We start from the raw sequence: 18,982 nt of genomic DNA, 5'->3' as shown, positions 1-18,982 counted from the left end.
GGAAAGGATCTACTTTCAAAGCACTACGATGACCTCATTCCACTGCCTGAAGTTCTTCTTTGCCTGATCTCCCCCACCCCCATTATATAGTAACATGCAGCACATCTGCCCAGGGCACACAACTCCATCCCACCTCAGGCTCCTCATGGGTTTTACTGTCATCACCTGCTGCAAAGAAGAAAACAGTTGTAAGGACCATACCCAACACACACACACGCACACGTGCGCACACACACGCACACGCGCGCACACACACGCGCGCACGCGCACACGCACACACGCGCACACACACACACGCGCACACACACACACGCGCGCACACACGACAGCTTAGGAAACAAATTTATTTTTAAAATCCCACCTCAGTTTATAAAGCAGCAGTATTCACAGGTTAAGCCAATTTCCCGACCAAAAATGTTGCTGGCTTTCCATACATGGATATCAAACTTCATAATACACAGGAACGGAGTGTCCCCAGAAAAACAGGGGCTTTGGACCAAGCAAGTATGTCTATGACGCACATCTAAACGTCTCTTTGTTCCCACTGGGAAGTCTCTGGGAAATGCTTTTTTTAAAAAAAGGACCATCACAACAGGATAGAAAGCCCAGAGATAAACCCACCTATGGGTTTATTAGCACCTATAGGACCATTAGCACCTATGGTCAACTAATCTAGGACAAAGGAGGCAAGGATATACAACGGAGAAAAGACAGTCTCTTCAATAAGTGGTGCTGGGAAAGCCGGACAGCTACATGTAAAAGAATGAAATTAGAACACTCCCTAACACCATACACAAAAATAAACTCAAAGTGGATTAGAGACCTAAATGTAAGACCCGACACTATAAAACTCTTAGAGGAAAACACAGGAAGAACACTCTATGACAAAAATGCAAGATCTTTTCTGACCCACCTCCTAGAGTAATGGAAATGAAAACAAAAGTAAACAAGTGGGACCTAATGAAACTTAAAGGCTTTTGCACAGCAAAGGAGACTATAAACAAGACAAAAAGACAACCCTCAGAATGGGAGAAAATATTTGCAAACGAATCAACAGACAAAGGATTAATCTCCAAAATATACAAGCAGCTCTTGCAGCTCAATATCAAAAAAACAAACAAACCCAATCCAAAAATGGGCAGAAGACCTAAACAGACATTTCTCCAAAGAAGACATACAGATTGCCAACAAACCCATGAAAGGATGCTCAACATCACTAATCATTAGAGAAATGCAAATCAAAACTACAATGCGGTATCACCTCACACCGGTCATAATGGCCAGCATCAAAAAGTCTACAAACAATAAATGCTGGAGAGGGTGTGGAGAAAAGGGAACCCTCTTGCACGGTTGGTGGGAATGTGAACTGATACAGCCACTATGGAGAACAGTATGGAGGTTCCTTAAAAAACTAAAAATAGAATTACCATATGACCCAGCAATCCCACTACTGGGCATATACCCAGAGAAAACCATAATTCAAAAAAGAACATGCACCCCAATGTTCACTGCAGCACTATTTGCAACAGCCAGGTCATGGAAGCAACCTAGATGCCCATCGACAGACAAAGGGATAAAGAAGATGTGGTACATATACACAATGGAATATTACTCAGCCATAAAAAGGAACGAAATTGGGTCATTTGTAGAGACGTGGATGGATCCAGAGACTGTCATACAGAGTGAAGTAAGTCAGAAAGAGAAAAACAAATATCGTATATTAACACATATATGTGGAACCTAGAAAAATGGTACAGATGAACCGGTTTGCAGGGCAGAAATTGAGACACAGATGTAGAGAACAAACGTATAGACACCAAGGGAGGAAAGTGGCGGGGGTGTGATGAATTGGGAGATTGGGATTGACATGTATACACTAATATGTATAAAACGGATAAGTAATAAGAACCTGCTGTATAAATACGTGAATAAAATTAAATTTTTTAAAAAAAGGGCCATCACCTTATTCCTATTCACAGTGGTGGTGTGAATATGGGGAGCGGTCAGGAGGGGGAGGGGGAGGAGGCAGCAACGGTGGTGGCAGCTGTGGTAGTAACACAAGCATTAACGTACACATACTCATCCCACTGTATCAGACACATACTCATCCCACTGTATTAGAGAGACTGGCAAGAAAAGAACAACATTTAATGCTGCATACACCAAATGTTACACGACATGGAAGTAAAGCTTTTTTAAAAACTTTAAGAACTGTAAAGAAAAATATAAACACCCAAAAAGCATAAGAAGAATGCTGGCCAAACATATTGGCCACTAATTTAATTACCATAATTCCTAACACAGTTCCTAAGATTGTCTTAGATGAACAGGTTGACCAAAAAACAGAGATGTTGTTAAGATAACTACACCTACATAAGACTGTAGACTTGGACTTTGAATTCATAACAGTAATACACTGATAAACTACGTGCCAGGCACTTTCATATCATTCTCTTCCAATCTTTCTAACAACTGTGAGAAATATTCACCCCCATATGACCCATGAGAAAACAGAGGTTCAGGGAAAGGAAGGAACTTATCCAACATCACAGCTTGTCCAATGTCACTTATTAACTAGAATTTGAACAATATCATCTAGCTCCAAATCTAGTTTTCTCTCTTACCACAGATGCCACTCATTTAATTCAACATATTTATGCCAGAGGCCCATTGGTCAGACACTCTCCTGGGAACTGAGCGCATGGTCTGTGCTCCAGAGGCTTAAAGTCCAATAAGGAAGACAATCAATCAAATCGTCACAAATAAATGCACAGTTCAAAGAACTCTGATAGAAGGTCTAATTATCCCAACTAAATTAAAATGAACTGTTTTAGCTTAGATCCAAAGTATCACAGAGCATACATGTAAGAGACTAGATTCGTTTTCTTTCAGATTTGCTTTAAAGAAATGTTCAATGACCTATCACCCACCCTGTCAGAAACTGCTCAATACAGATGGCCATCAGCTTGGGAGGAGGTGCACAAATGCACAAATAATTTCAAATCTCCCTTTACCCCGTATTTTCTATTTTCTCTCTCGTTTTGTCAGATTGTTGTTTCACAGCTTTAGAATGAACGTCTTTCTGGTGGAAGGACGACTTAGTCCAGTAATGACCAAAAATTAAAACAAAAGCGGAAAACGAATTCAGAAGGAAGAAGGATCAGGACCAATGAACAACCGAAGAATCACAGACATGGTGAATATCAGGTTGTAGGTGTATCCGTGTGTTTCAGTTAATTCTTAAGCTAACACACCAGACAAGAGTCTAGGAAGTGGTCAACAGCAGGGGTACGTTATGAGTGGATTCCCAGACTCTGCAAAATTTATGTTGACAGAGGAACACTTTAAATGAAAGGGTCAACCTCAGATTCTGACTCAAGATGCTGGTGTAACGACAAGAAAAGCTAATAACAGGATAATATTTGGGGGAGCTTTTACTTTTACATTCTTTTGGAAACACACACTGTCTCTCTTCACCAGCATTTCCTGATACTCTTGAAGCCCAGCAGGAGGGGAACAAGAAGCCACAATGAAGCTAATCATCCTCTTTGCGACGTCCACGCCACCCGGGCCCTAGACAACATCCCCAAACAAGGGAACGACTTCCTGTGCGCTGCGCCTTTACCTCTACTACCACCACCAGACAAGCCTGGAAGCCCCAGAGCGGAAGGCGGCTGGTCAGCAAATAACCTTCCAAAAATATTTTCCTAAAACGGGAAAATGTAGTACAAATGCATGGCACGTAAGATAAAGCTCTAGTGACTCACTTTAGTGGATCTGAAACATAGGAACTCGGCTCTTCACAACAAAGGGTCCCCACAGATCCCGGTGGCAACTACAAGTGCTCGCCGTCCAATCAGGTGGCTGCAGGCGAGCTCCACAGACCACCAGCCAGCCAAGCGGGAGGACTCGGCCAGAGTTGATTCAGCCACCGGTACAGCCTCCTGTTCACATCTGATTTGCCAAATGTAAAAAAAGTTTAAGAAGAATTAAAGATTCTACAACAGAAAGGCAGTTCCACAACTGTTTTCCTAACAAGTATTCCCAACTCAAACGGTGGGCTTCTGAAACGAGGCAGAAACTTGAGTCCTGCAGGGCTCCCGTCAAGGGCTGCGGCGTCCAGCTCCTGCAGTCTAGAGAAAGGGTGACCTCACACTCACAGGAGACGAGCCAGAAGGAAGAGTAAAGGTGCTTCTAAGTGAAGTGAAAGACGGCAAGTTCCAGCAGCAGTGTTACGTGGCGTGGGGAAAAGTAAAAGTGCTTATCGGCCCCAAACTCCCAAAGGCAATGTTCAAATAAATGTGACCAAAAGGGGAGGACAGCCCTCACAGAAATGGAAAAGAGAATTAAAAATCGTAGGTAGTAAGTGCAATAACCCTAAATTATCCCCATATAATTCACCTCCTTAATCACAATCCCCAAATCGAACCTTCCAGAAGCCAGATTATACTTCAGTAACATTTTCGGTGGCTATAATTCATCGTTAGCCTTCCTAAACTTTCCGCCAAAATCAGGGGCCTCCTCGAACAGGAGTTAACCATGCCCAGCTCCGTATCCATATACAACGAAGGGCTCACATGAAGAATTTCTCCCTCTATCATCAGCATACAGTAAATTTCTTCCCTATCCTCTGAGAGTTTCTCACTTGCACATTCTTCTATATTGTATGCTTCCTCTCATCCTCACAAAGACACAAAACATAAGCGTCCCTTCAAAATTTTTTCCAACTTCTATCAGAAGAAAAAAGGGGAGAGGAAACAAAAAGGGACAATTAATATAATTCAAAAACTTCTCTTAATATCTACTTGGGGAAGAATTCAACTTGTCCTAAACCTGCATATTATGATTGGCTCCCTAAGTTAACTATGTTGAGAGCCATCTGTCTGAGCCCAGTCTGCAAACAGGACACACAAAAAGCGTAACTGCCCCTCACAGAAAAGACTGGTGTCCGGTCCCATCAAGCAGTGGGCACAAAACCTGGCCTTGTAGACGCCTCCACCTTCTCAGCATCAACTCCTCCTGTCACTCCTCTCCTGCAGAACTCGCAAGTCACACAACAAAATACACATACACAACAAATGGCACCTTTTGCTAAAACAAACAGAACGAAGAAAAAAACCTGAAACCTCAACTTCTAACACAAATGTCACGGCAAACAATTTTTCGTTTTTAATTGCCAAGAAATTTTCCATAAGCTCCAAAAGACAGGATGGACTTGGAAGCAATAGAAAATGATGTGACATAACCTTTCATTTCTTAAAAAATCCATTTTAAGGTGATATTGTTGCAACCGTAATCCATAACTGTTCCCTGCATAGGTCAAGACGTATGCACTATTTCAGGCTTCAGAAAAAGATCACAAGAATTATAATTTGCTCTGGCAAACAGGCTCTCAATCAAAACAAGTTCCACCCACCTTCAAAGCAACCAATAGCTGCCCACCTACCACCCTTCCTAAATCGTCCAAACAGAGCCGCTCGGGGGCCCAGGCATCCCGACCAGCCCCACGCAGCCCGGCAGCCTACAGGTTTGCTCTGCAGGTGTCTGAAGGCAAACAGGCTCGGCACCGGCACCCAGAAAGACTCGGGTTGAAACTGCACCCGGAGAGGAAGAGGTGAGGGAAAGGGGAAGAGGACAGGGACCAGAGGGACCACGACGCTCTGCGTTTGCTTAATGCATCTCCGAGTATACCCCGTTCCATTCTCAGCTCTGATCTCACGCTTTGCACCACCACCTACACGGCCAGCCAGGGCTGAATTCAAGGCTCGCAGGAACATGCACTATGAATGATGAAATGATTCATGAACATCCTCAGAAGTGAGAGAGCGCAGCAAAACCATCACACTCTTTCAGTGAGGCCGGAGGAAGACAGCCTACCTGCAGGGGCTGAATGCATGGTCCATGCCTAACAGAGGCCCTGGTGAGTGTAGCTGCGCCCTGCGCCTCCGCTTACTGTGCAAACTCTGCCCTTTCTACTCTAGCAACTCAAAATGGAGGCACATGCGGTCTGAGAGACCTCGCAGAGCTCGCACTGAGCTTGTGCTGTGACCTAAGCCTTCACGCAGGACGCAGAAACTCCCCCTCACACTGACAGGACTGAGCATGTGCTGTGACCCTCCCTCATCCATACACTGTCTCTCAACGCAATCAATCTCAACCCTGCTGTTTCCGTAAATAAAGCCCAGCCAACAGACGAGGCAGCTTCTCCCCGCATACCAAGCTAGTGTGCAGGGAAGTGGGGCTGCAGAAAGGGGATCCCAGACGGCCAACATCAGGGAACTCGCAGGCCGAGCCACTGAGAGGCTGCAGACAGATGCCCTGCTCTGTCAAGACAACAGCAAGTTCTGTTTTGTCTTTTTAAAAAATAAATAAATAAATTATGTTTTAAACAGAGAGATCATCAAGAAGGAACAGAATGAAAAAACACCAGATATGAATGACTATACATAGGATTAGCGACCAGGAATACTGCAGTCTATTTAAAAACACAGCAGTAGCTACCTAAGGGAAGCAACCCCGCAAATTTCTTTTTGAAAACTTTAAACATTTGGAAAAAGGTCACACGAACAATCCTGGCAAAGTTATGGAGCACTGGGTATCACTGCAGCCACAAACACAGTGTGGATGATGTAGCAAGCAGAGTGTCTAAAGGATACTGGATTTTAGGCAAAAACCTTAATCTCCCTTCGATAAGAAGCTCCAAAATCACTTAAATAATAAATAAAAACATCTCCTAAAGAGATACTAACCCAGTCAGAGGTGTACAGCATAAGGAATGTACTCCTAACAATAAAAAGGGCATGAAAGTTCAAATCAAGAGGCCAAAGAACAAGCACCCTGCCAACAAATACCCAAGCACCTAAAAAAAAATCTCAGTTTAGGCCTCGTGATTCAGAACTCTAGGCAATTCTCTGTAACACTGTCCATGAAGCTAAATTCATTTAAAAATTTAATCGGAAGCAATTTCTAAAGCCACATTAGCAAGACCACACCATCCTAGTCATACTGAGCACTACAAACTGTTCATACTGCCCAAGCACCAGCCAACACATTTTCTGTTAAAATCCTTAAAAACACATTTTATGCTCTCTCCCCCAACCTCCACCTCCAACAAAAGGCAAGCTGGTCTGTCAGCCATATAAGAAATCCTAGTTCTGGATGTGTATGTGGGCTTAGTTTCCATTTGCAAACCAAGAAATGATTCTGTACAGTTATAATTTAAAAAGAAAAGAAAGACCATGAAACTCCCCCAAATTTACAAAGGACAAGAGAGGGTAGGAAAGAGCAGTGCCAATTCTGTTTCCCACAAATGTAACGGAATGAAAAGAAATTAAAACCTGCTTAGAAGGATACTCAGCGTCCTCAAGATTCCTAAAGTAAACGCAGGACCTATTCCACTTCCTTGGAGCCCGGTTATGCTTTCAGATCAACTAAATTGAGACTATGATTAAATAAAAAACTCTCATCATGCTAAAAAATGTAATTTACACAAGAAATGTCAAATACACTTAAACAAGTTTCACCTTTGACCCAGCACATGAAGCAAGCATCATGTGGTTGGAATATCATCTTCCCGGCTGGTACGTAAGACAACATGTCCCCAAAAGTGTGTGACTAGAAACAGCCCAGAGAAAAAGACTTTCTAAAAACAAGAGCAACTGAACTAGAACATAGCAGCAAATAGCATGAATATGACCACCAAACTGTTTCCTTCAAAAGTGCATTAAAAAAAAAAACACCAGAAGCGAGATGACGAAGGGAGGGTCATCGTTTGGAAAGCGTTGGAATGAGACGCACATGTGTGCCGCCGCTGTGGCTCTAAGGCCTACCACCTTAAGAAGTCCACCTGTGGCAAATGTGGCTCCCCTGCCACGTGAAAGAGAAAGTGTAGCGGGAGTGCTAAAGCTGAAAGACGAAACACCACCGGGACTGGTCGAATGAGGCACCTAAAAACTGTATACCGCAGATTCAGGCATGCATTCCGTGAAGGAACAACACCTAAACCCAAGAGGGCAGCTGTTGCAACATCCAGCTCCTCTTAAGGATTTCAACAATTAGTCACGCAAAAAATGTTCTGGTTTAAAAAAACAAACAAAACAAAACAAAACCACCAAGCCCTTTCACACGTAAATAGCTTACTTGGAGTACTCAGCATAAAATAATAATTTAATAAATTCATCTTTACTCTGAAAAACCACAGTAACTGTTCCATGGAGTACAGCATAAAACTGGTTATTGGGATAGCAAGTCAACAAATGGGGACTATAATCTCAGTCCCACAAAATGCCCTGAGTGACACTAAGGGCAAGTTACCAACAGCCTATGGCCTGTTCTCTGTGATACTGGATCCCAGTTGTGACCCCGGCCTACTGCAACACTCTCTTCATTGTCTTTGCTGACACTGTCTCCTCACAGCTGTCCTTTACATATCACTTGGACAGACACCCCTTCTCCCGTGACCCCTCAGCGGCAGCACACCCCGGAGCTCACTCCCAAGGCCTCTTCTCTTCCACGTGGAGAACGCATCCTCTCTAGCACAGCTCCAGCCAGCCCCTCTCTGGAGACGCCTCTCTCCTAGGAGCAGCTTGGAAACCTCAGACAGCTCTGCTGTCCTCCTGCTGCACCTCGGCTCGCCGCACCCTTCTCTGGGATGCCGCAACTCTCTTAAGAGATGTTAAGCTCCTTAGGGTCAAGGAGAGTATCAAAATCACCTTTATTGAAACCCCCCCAACTCTCCTGTTTTGTACTTCCAAAAAAAAATCTGATGCACCAAGAGCATAATGTCACACACACATAATTTATACATAAAAGAACTACATAAGCTAAATCTAATCATGAGGAAACATCAAACAAACCAAATTGAATAATATTTGAAAATATACTCTTCAAAAATGTCAATATCATGGGGAAAAAAAAAACAAATAAAAGGTTAGAAAACATATTATGAAAACAAAGAGAGGCAAAGGATATTAAAGCAATACAACAACTAAACACCAATGCATGATCATAGGGCGGGAATTACTATGAAGGTCAGTATTAGAAAAACTGGCAAAACGTGAGTGTGGACTGTGTTAGACTACATGGTATTACATCGATGTTAACTCTCCTGATTTTGATAACCATACTATGGTTTTGTAAGAGAATGTCCTTGTTCTTGGACATTTAAATATTTAGGAGAAAAGAAGCTTGATATCTGCAATCCATTCCTAAATGGTTCAGGAAAGGAAAATACTATAGAGAGGATAATTAAGCAAAGATGGCAAACACAGAAAATAAGGGGCAAAAACAGAAATAATAAAGCAAATCTGTAATAAGGTTTAAAAGATAATTAAGTAATACTACATAAACTAAAATCAATGCAAATAAAATAATACAGCAAATATGGCAAAATGTTAACAATTGGTGAAATGGATGGAAGATACATGAGAGTTCTATGTACTAACCTTGTAACTCTTTTTTAAGTTATGTACATGAAATTCCAAACTAAAAAATTTTCAATGTATGAAACAAAAAATATTTATACTAGCCTTCAATCATCAATCTTCATGGAATCTGGAGACCAGACACACCAGTGGCAATGAGTGACCTGCCTGCCCACCTGCTTCCATAGTGCTCAAACCCCCAAACTGAATCCACTTAAGACCCAGCTAGCTCTAAATTCAACCCAACCTCAGAGTATGCGATCAGCCCTCCTCCTCATCAGAGAAAATCAAGGAGCTCTAAAACCTGAAAATTAAGTGAGCCAGTGTGCCACTTTTAACCATACATTTCAATTCTAGAAACGGGCTCTGTTTCCCCAGACCAATCCTTGTCTTGAGCTGAGGACACCTTGGAACTTTACTCAGTACTTACAGGCCTCCAAGACCCAGGACTTATTTTTTCCACTGGTTGTCTTGAACACTAGATGCTTCCTTACTGAACAACCTGCCTGGACCTCATTCCTGCCACCATGTTGCCCTAACTTGTCATTTGGCTGCCGGCAGGGATTTGCATGCAACTTGCACATGGGTTGCCCTAGTGCTTCCTTCTGAGGCCTACTGCTAGGTCTCCTCAGAAGGCCGGTGATCCTGGTACATCTACATTGCCTCTGGATCCTAGACCTCCCTCTCTCCTCCAATTACTCCTTAGTGAACAACAAGTGAAGGAATAAAACTTCCAAATACATTAAAGGGGAGCTGAGCAGATGAAATGCATATATTATACTAATAGATTCTTTCTAAAATTATAAAGGTTTATTATATAAAAGCCAACTGAATAATCACTCTGCCACTATAATACTTAATGTTTAGTGAGCAGAAAATTTATGTTTATCAAAGGTAAAGTAAGAGCTGCAACATGGAAATTTCCTGGATTTAATTTTGAAGTGTTTTCTACTCTCCAGAAATAGAAAAATGTTTTATCTACTAACAAGAAGTTATAACGGGGCTTCCCTGGTGGCGCAGTGGTTAAGAATCCGTCTGCCGATGCAGGGGACACAGGTTCAAGCCCTGGTCCGGGAAGATCCCACATGCCGTGGAGCAACTAAGCCCATGCACCACAACTACTGAGCCTGCGCTCTAGAGCCCGTGTGCCACAACTACTGAGCCTGCGCTCTAGAGCCCGCGAGCCACAACTACTGAAGCATGCGTGCCTAGAGCCCATGCTCCACAACAAGAGAAGCCACTGCAATAAGAAGCCCACGCACCGCGATGAAGAGTAGCCCCTGCTCGCTGCAACTAGAGGAAGCTCGCGCGCAGCAATGAAGACCCAACACAGCCAAAAATAAATAAATAATTTTTTAAAAAAGAAGTTATAAAACAAAATTAGCAATGAAATGTTAACATTCAGGAAACTCTAGAGAAAAACACTCACTGGAAAAAAGATATTCTATTTGACTTTTAATTAGTACTAACTTCCCTTCGAGAGAAAAGGTTTCAGAAACAGCTTGTTTAAATGTTACTTTGAAATTGTCCCTGGTGTGTGCAAATGGAACTGCGCTTTATATTTATAATGATCTTACATCCAGTAAGCAGGCTGATTTAACTTACCAGTTCTAACCATTTGTTCACATATTTTCTCAGATTTTCTAAGGTAAAAATTATTGCACCACCTTTAATAAAGGTTCATTTCTTCATTACCGATCCTCATATATTTTCATGTCTTAATGGTCATGGGAACCTTTCTATTGTCTCTGATTTTACAGAGAGTATTTCCAACACTCTGCCTTTAAGTACGGTGTTTGCTGCATGTTTTCAGTAAGTATTCGTCAGAATAAGGAAGCTGCACTCTACAGTTAACTTGCTAAGAACCCCCCACCCTGCAAGTACTGAATGGGTGTTGAATTTTATCAAGTGCTTTTTCTACATCAAGATGACTGTATATACTTTCTTCTTCAATGTTAAAAAATGGTAAAATGTTAACAGATAAATTACTATTAAACCATTCATGTATTCTATAAACCCAACTTGAACAATATATTTTTAATGCTTTGCCAGATTCCATTTCCCAATGTTTTATTTAAACATTTTAAATGCATGTTCGTAAGTAAAACTGACCTATAAATCTTACTTTTCAATCTGGTTTTGGAATAAAGGTTTTACTTGCCTCATAAAATAACTTGGGGAACCTATACCTTCTTTCTCTGTTTTCTAGAACGGTGGTAGAATTCACCTGTAAAGCGCGAGTCTGGTTTTTTTCTTTTTGTTCTAATGAGAAGAAAAGGAAATGCCCTGTACAAATTACGAAAACTGCCTTTAAAGGGAGAAGGCATGCTTTTTTTACCCACTTCCTCTTTCTTCCAGCCTTCAATCTGGATGTTACGGCTACCATTCCATCACCTCCTTGAGCACAAGGTCACGGCTGAAGTTAAGGGTACAGAGGTGGCTCCTGGTATCTGCAGAGCCCAATACCAGCCTAGGACTGCTTCCTTTGAAACTTTGCTTATATGAGAGAGAAATGAAAGTTCTATTTCGTTCAAGCCTATTATATCGTCTCTTCCTGACAGTTCTAGCACTGAAGTTCTTAAATGTGTACCTTACCATTTATTTTACCTGATTCAAGTTGAAGACACATAGTTTCCTCCAACATTTTGTAATTTTTGACAGTGAGCTCAGCATTCAAAGATATTTTACCTGTATATACCCTACAGGTTCTTGAATGAGGGTGTGTCCTCCAAAATTGTACATGTTTCTGTCAGGTATCCAGGGCAGCTCACTGGCACAAGACCTTCTTTTTTTTTCCCTTTTCTACGGTACGTGGGCCTCTCACTGTTGTGGCCTCTCCCGTTGCGGAGCACAGGCTCCGGACGCGCAGGCTCAGTGGCCATGGCTCATGGGCCCAGCCGCTCCGCGGCATGTGGGAACTTCCTGGACCGGGGCACGAACCCGTGTCCCCTGCATCAGCAGGCGGACTCTCAACCGCTGCGCCACCAGGGAAGCCCGAAACCGCTTTTTATATTATAGTCTCATCCTGGAGTTCTTGTATTTTTCTTCTTTTATGTATAATAAATTTATGTATTTGTTTGTTTGCTTGTTTTTGACAGCATCAGGTCTTCGCTGCTGCGCGTGGGCTTTCTCTAGTTGCGGCGAGCGGGGGCTACTCTTTATTGCGGTGTTCGGGCTTCTCACTGCGGTGGTTTCTCCTGTTGCGGAGCACGGGCTCTAGGCACACGGGCTTCAGTAGTTGTGGCGCGCAGGCTCAGTACTTGTGGCTTGCAGGCTCTAGAGCGCAGGCTCAGTAGTTGTGGCGCATGCGCTTAGTTGCTCCGCGGCATGTGGGATCTTCCCGGACCAGGGCTCGAACCCGTGTCCCCTGCATTGGCGGGCGGATTCTTAACCACTGCGCCACCAGGGAAGTCCCTCTCGTATTTTTCAAGAGTGCGAATTCAAGCCCCAATTGTCTTGGGGGCAAGGCCCAAAGTTATGAGTTATAAGGGGAGTTCTCCTTCTGTTCCTCCTCTTCCTTTTTTGGTCTGGAGTACCAAACACAGACAGGTTTCCCTGTCATTTTCTTCTAGTTCCAGATATGTTACCTAGTTCACCCTTCCACCAAAAGAATAGGCCTTCGATGATCCTAACGTTATACAGGCTCTCAGCTCCAACTCCCTAAATCCTTGAGATCAGGACCCCATCTCCTGTACCTGGTGCGTGTTAAAACCAAAGACACCATGTGAAGAAGACGAGCAAATGGCCCGACCCCTCTCACCGCAGGTTGCTGAACTTTTCAGTTTCTCTTAATGCTTGCGAGCTCAGCTCTGCATTTCAAGGATTTGTTGTATTTTATTCAGTATTTGTATATGTTTACTGGCAAACGGTTTTTGGAATTATCAAATCTGGGTTTTGGTCCTATTTTACTAAAGTTCTTTCATCTTCAGTCAGCTGTGTTTCCAAATATACACGTACTCTCATCTCAACCGTCTCCAGTACTTGCCATCACAGGTAAATGTTCTGAGAGTGCAAATGTGATGACAGAGGAAAAGTGAACAAGAAAATGTTCGTATCCAGCTCTAGCTTCTCACCCCCAAAAGCTATACAAAGACAATGAGTTGTGATGAGTAGAAAAGTTGACTTCACTAAAACAGAAGTGAATTTTGAAATGTCTCAAATCCAAATTAACTGAGATAAGGGAGATCTAGATTGTCACTTTACAGCCGAAGTATAAATATCTATGTTGAAAAAAGATGGTCACAATGTTATCTGACCATGTTATTTAAATAATGGAAAACCCACAGATGTTCAATAATATGAGGACAGATAAATTATGAGACATCCATATGATGATGTATACAGGGTGCTCATTACAAATGTTTGTAAAACGTTTAATGACACGGTACTATGTTCAAAACAGAAGAAGATGAATGAATAGGGGAATGCGTGATTATCTGTACATTATGTATAAACAATATTTTAATTATAATCTTAAAACATACACATATACCTATACAGGTGCACAAAGATGTATATTCAAGGAAAAACACAAATATAGGTTACAGAATTATTGTAACAGTTTGCTTCTTTAATTTTTGAATTTGTCAAGTGATTTTCTGGTAAGCACGTGTTTTTCTCTTCATTAGAAAGACTAAAAGTTATTTTCTAACACAGCCAGAAGAAAATATGTCGTATATGAATCAATCTACGATGAAATCATAGAAGTTAAGAGCACAAGGTTTTGAGCCAAACAGGGTTGGGATTCCCTGTTTACTAACCTTAGGCAGCTATTTAATATAATACCGATTTTCCCTTTCCTCACTTATAAAATAAAGATAATACCAACTTCAATGAGCTTTTACGGGAACTAAAAAACTAAACAATCCAGGACAGAGTAAGCATTCACTTCATGGCGGTAGTAGTTGTTATCGCATACGTCTTGAACAGGTGATGTTATAAATTTGATTCCTTGAGGTGGCACTAAGAAATATCAACAGATAAACCTACTAAAAATACAGCTTAAGATGTCAAAACCCATCCATGTGTGGGACAGAGCGGAGTCTGGGATAGGAAATTGGAAGTAAAGATATTAAGGACAATGACATGAGGTTTTCTACTGTTAAAGGTGAGAATTACAAATAAGGAAAAAGGGAAAAAAACTTGCAGGAACCTTGTATTATTGGATTAGAGTTGCAAAATTTGGTGTGAACTCATGGATACACATACACACAGATATGGAAGTAGATGTAAAAGTGTGCATTACCTCCCTTCCCCTCAGCCCCCAAGTTCTGTACATGCAGAAGGCCTGAGAACAGTGATACAAAGTAATGAGCATACGGAGCACCAGATCTGGGTTCCTAAGTATCATTCTCCAAAATTTGGCACAATCTGACCTCAAAATGGTAGTAACAGATTATAAACAACTGGATAAAATTGGCAGCCATTAGTCCACCCTGCCATAGATACAGGAATAATTCGAAGTTTGATGAGGAAGAAAGCATCTACAGGGTCTCAAAACAACCACCTACAGAATGGTCATTAAGGGACGTGTGGACACGGGTGGGGGTGGGGCGATGCACTGGGAGACTGGGAGTGGCGTATGTGCACGACCAGGTGTAAAACGGATAGCTGGTGGGAACCTGCCGTACAGCACAGGGAGCTCAGCTCGGTGCTCTGTGGTGACCTAGATGGGGTATATGTACCTACATGTATACATATAGCTGATTCACTCTGTTGTACAGCAGACACTAACACAGCATTGTAGAGCAACTATAACCCGATTTTTAAAAAAAAAATTATAAAAGGAAAAAGAGAAATTGTACAATCGCAAAGCCTGGCAGACACCACCCTATTCAATGTATCACCGTGAACATTACCAGCAGTGGAACAAACTAGAATTGTGTAGCACCTAACGGATGCAGGAAAAAGAACACATGACTTTTGTACTGTCCCTGTCAAAGATAGAGGATATAAATGCAATGATAAGAAAACATCATAAATGCAAACTGAGGGACAGTCTACAAAATAATTAGCCTATATAATCTTCCAAAGTACCAATGTCATGAAGTGAAGGAAAGACTGAGAAACTTTTCCAGATTGAAGGAGACTAAACACACATATGACAACCAAAGACATAATGCTGAACTGGATTCCTTTTGCTATAGCCTTTTGTTATAAAACTTGAGTGGGGTCTGAGAATTCCAGGGCAATAATATTTACTTGGTAATTTCCTGATTTTGAAGGCTATATTGTGGTTATGCAAGAAAAATGCCCCTGTTCACAGGAAATACACGAAGTATTAGAGTGTGATATAGCCTCATGGTGACAACTTATTTTCAAATGGTTCAGTTAAGCAAAGATCTTCTAGTGTGCTGGCAACTGTTCTGTATGGTCAAGACTGTTTCAAAACAAAGTAAAGAAAGATGAATCATACAAGTAAAACACTCAGAGCAGTGCCAGGTGCACAGTGCTCACTAACTATAGCTATTATTAGTAACATTATTGCCACTGTCATGGGGGAGATTATATATATAAATTCTTGCAAGTGCCTCGGTTTATGATTACTTCTAAATATAAGGATAATAATACATAAGCCTCAATATTGCTTTAAAAAAAAAAAAAAAACCTGCTTCCTGGAAGAAGAAAAGCGGAGAGGGCACAGGTGAATTCAGGTGATCACAGGTGACCAGGGACATTCTCTCCTGGGTAAGGCAGAAGATGAGATCTGAGCCCTCAACTTGTTTTCCACCTGATTAAACAAGAGAAGGCTCATGTTCAAGAAGCAAAGAACCAAGAATACAATCAGATTTTTCATGCTGCAGACCAAGCCTCTGATGAGAGCACTGACGCTTACATAAAACTAGTATTAGAGCGCGGGACTGCTCCGTGACCACCTATACACAAAATACTACATTTTATTTTACTTTTTTGGCCACGTTGGGTCTTCGTTGCTGCACGCAGGCTTTCTCTAGTTGCGGCGAGCGGAAGCTACTCTTCATTGCAGTGTGCGGGCTTCTCATTGCAGTGGCTTCTCTTGTTGCGGAGCATGGGCTCCAGGCACGCAGGCTTCAGTAGTTGTGGCTTGTGGGCTCAGTAGTTGTGGCATGTGGGATCCGCATGCATCCGCAGCATGCATCCGTAGCATGTGGGATCTTCCCGGACCAGGGCTCGAGCCCATGTCCCCCTGCCTTGGCAGGCGGACTCTTAACCACTGCGCCCATTAGGGACCCAAGGAACTCTTATTTAGCAAAGGGAAACAAAGGGACTGGTTCCTGGTAAAATTCACTCTTAATAATTTAAAAATAAAGGCACCTCCTCTCAAGTATCCACTCTGCAAACTTGTTCTTACTGGGACTCCATTCACTATTACTTCCTTCCCCTCCTAACTCGCTGGCCTGAGGCAGAAAGGTAAGGAGAACTTTTCTAAGAAATGAAAGGTATAGACTCAGAAAAGGTCAAAGCACGATAAAAAAGGCACTGGCTAATAGGCCGAACCTGCAGAGGTGGGGGGATTGGAAGATGGGGGAAAGGACAACCAAAAACTCAGTAAACCCTCCACGCTACAAAGAGGACAGGCTCGTTTGCTATAAAAAGCCCAAACCTCTTTCTCGATAAAATTTTTTTTCAATTTTGGTTCTCAAATTTTCAATAAAATATCCTGACTGTAGAAATGTATTATTTCCCATCAACACTACTCACGTATTTATTTTAATTGTTGAGTCAGTTTCATCATGGTCAATGAAGAAATTTACCTTACATTTTTAGCAACCGTATATATTCAAGGAACTTTATAATTAATATTCCAAGCAGAGGCAAGAATCCCCAGTGCTCAGACTTCCACATGTCAGCAGAAACAACCAGATGGTTAATGATCTACCTGGTAGAATCAAGACATCTTGGGAGGTAGTTCATATTTTGCTTTTGGATTTAACATTTTACGGAGTTTTAAAAAAAAAAAAAAGATACTTCTCAATCTCTTCTTCAAAAGAAAATTTATAATTATTTTTGCAATTCCCGAAAAGGAACAAAAAAACATGACAGTTTACAAAAGCTACCCTGTTTTTGTTTTCCCCATTTTTATTAAAGAGGAAAACACAGTCCAGGAAGTACAACCTTTACCCATGGACACAAAGATGAAGTGGGAGCAAAGAATCAGAACCCAGGCTGCCTGAGTCCAAAAGGGGAGATCTTTCCACGCTGTTGGTCTTAACAAAAGGATCAAGCAGTCAGATTAAACGGCCATGAGATACTAGACAAATAAAAAAGCAACAAGGAGAATAAAAGGATAGATGTAACCGGTCTCTATGCCCTGCTCTTTTTATAAGCTAGAACCAACCTACTTTATTTATTTATTGTTTTGAACCAACCTACTTTAGTTCAACCAAGGATGCTGGTGTTTTGGTCAAGTCCATGTATAAGGATTACTGGCTTTATGTACTAAGACTTCTGAGCTGAAATTTATTGACTTTATTTAAAGTTTCCCACTAGATTTTGGATCATACCCTTCAAAGAAAATGAGAACATGATGACATTATGTTCAGAGTATGCTGACTGCAGAAGTAAATTTGGAGTGAATCTTATTTATTGAGCAACAGTGAACACTCCCTGAGTGCAGAAACGTCAAAACAAATTCCAAAAGCAAAGCCCAATTACCAAAGGTTCAAGCCCTCTCTCACCTGCCAGCCCCTGTAGCCTGAACTCTACCTGAAGCTAGAAACATCTGCCCCCACATTTTCTGCCCAAGTTCTGTTCCTTAAATGTCGTGGGTAGCAGGAACACAGAGTTACAACCCCTAAGCTAAGATCCTTAGGACCAGAAGATTTTCAGAATTGAGAAATTTTTGGATTTAGAAGGTGCTACAGGGAATATACCAGGGTAATGCCACAGCAGTGTCCGAGCAATAATCCCTATTCTATCACATCGGTACCTTTGTAGTAAAAGCTGTGCAAATCCACACAAAGTGAACTGAATAAAGAATATAAAAAGTCTCACATCAGTTCAGGTCAAGTTTGACCTCAGGGTCAAATGAATTTCAGCACCCAACTTAGCATAAAAATGTTTTGATCCTCAGAGCTTTCAGAATTGAAAATAAGAGATTATGAACCTGTATTATTGTGGATGCTTTACTTATAGTAATGATCAGTACTCTGAGTAGAAAAAAATAATTAATGAAATATAAATTTATACCTAATAACACCAAAGTAATTCTATGCCGACTATAAGAAATCCACCCTCTCCAAATATTAAAGGCAATGGACCAAAGAATTCATAAAAGTCTGTTCCCCACTAGCACGCAAGGTAACACCATCAAAACCAAAAAGTTCTGGACAACCAGGTCCCTGATAAGGCACGATATTCAGAAATATAATAAATAAGTAGGGGGGGGAGGTAGCCAGATATTGGGGTTTTAAAAGGATCTGTGATAAATGTGAGAGGAAAAAAAAACCCAATCATTCAGTGCCAGCTAAGATGCTAAAAAAATTATGGAAAATTACATAAGTCAACTTTTAACTACTATCAGAAAATTTGCTATGAGAAATAACTCCATCTTAAACTTCAGTTTTAATTGCTCAGTTAGA

At 41.6% G+C, this 18,982-nt stretch overlaps 1 protein-coding gene and 1 pseudogene across 8 annotated transcripts in view; one reads left to right on the top strand and one right to left on the bottom strand.

Moving 5' to 3' along the window:
• RERE (arginine-glutamic acid dipeptide repeats) overlaps positions 1–18,982 on the bottom strand; it is a 427,727-nt gene that overhangs the window by 138,120 nt on the left and 270,625 nt on the right. The gene's annotated exons all lie outside the window — the stretch shown is intronic.
• On the top strand, positions 7,750–8,125 carry LOC115803877 (large ribosomal subunit protein eL37-like; annotated as a pseudogene).

This window comes from Delphinapterus leucas, chromosome 1 (assembly GCF_059928025.1).
Source record: "Delphinapterus leucas isolate spDelLeu-1000000601 "Yukka" chromosome 1, BTC_Dleu_Yukka2, whole genome shotgun sequence".
NCBI lineage: Eukaryota > Metazoa > Chordata > Mammalia > Artiodactyla > Monodontidae > Delphinapterus > Delphinapterus leucas.
This window is presented reverse-complemented; position numbering and strand designations above follow the sequence as displayed.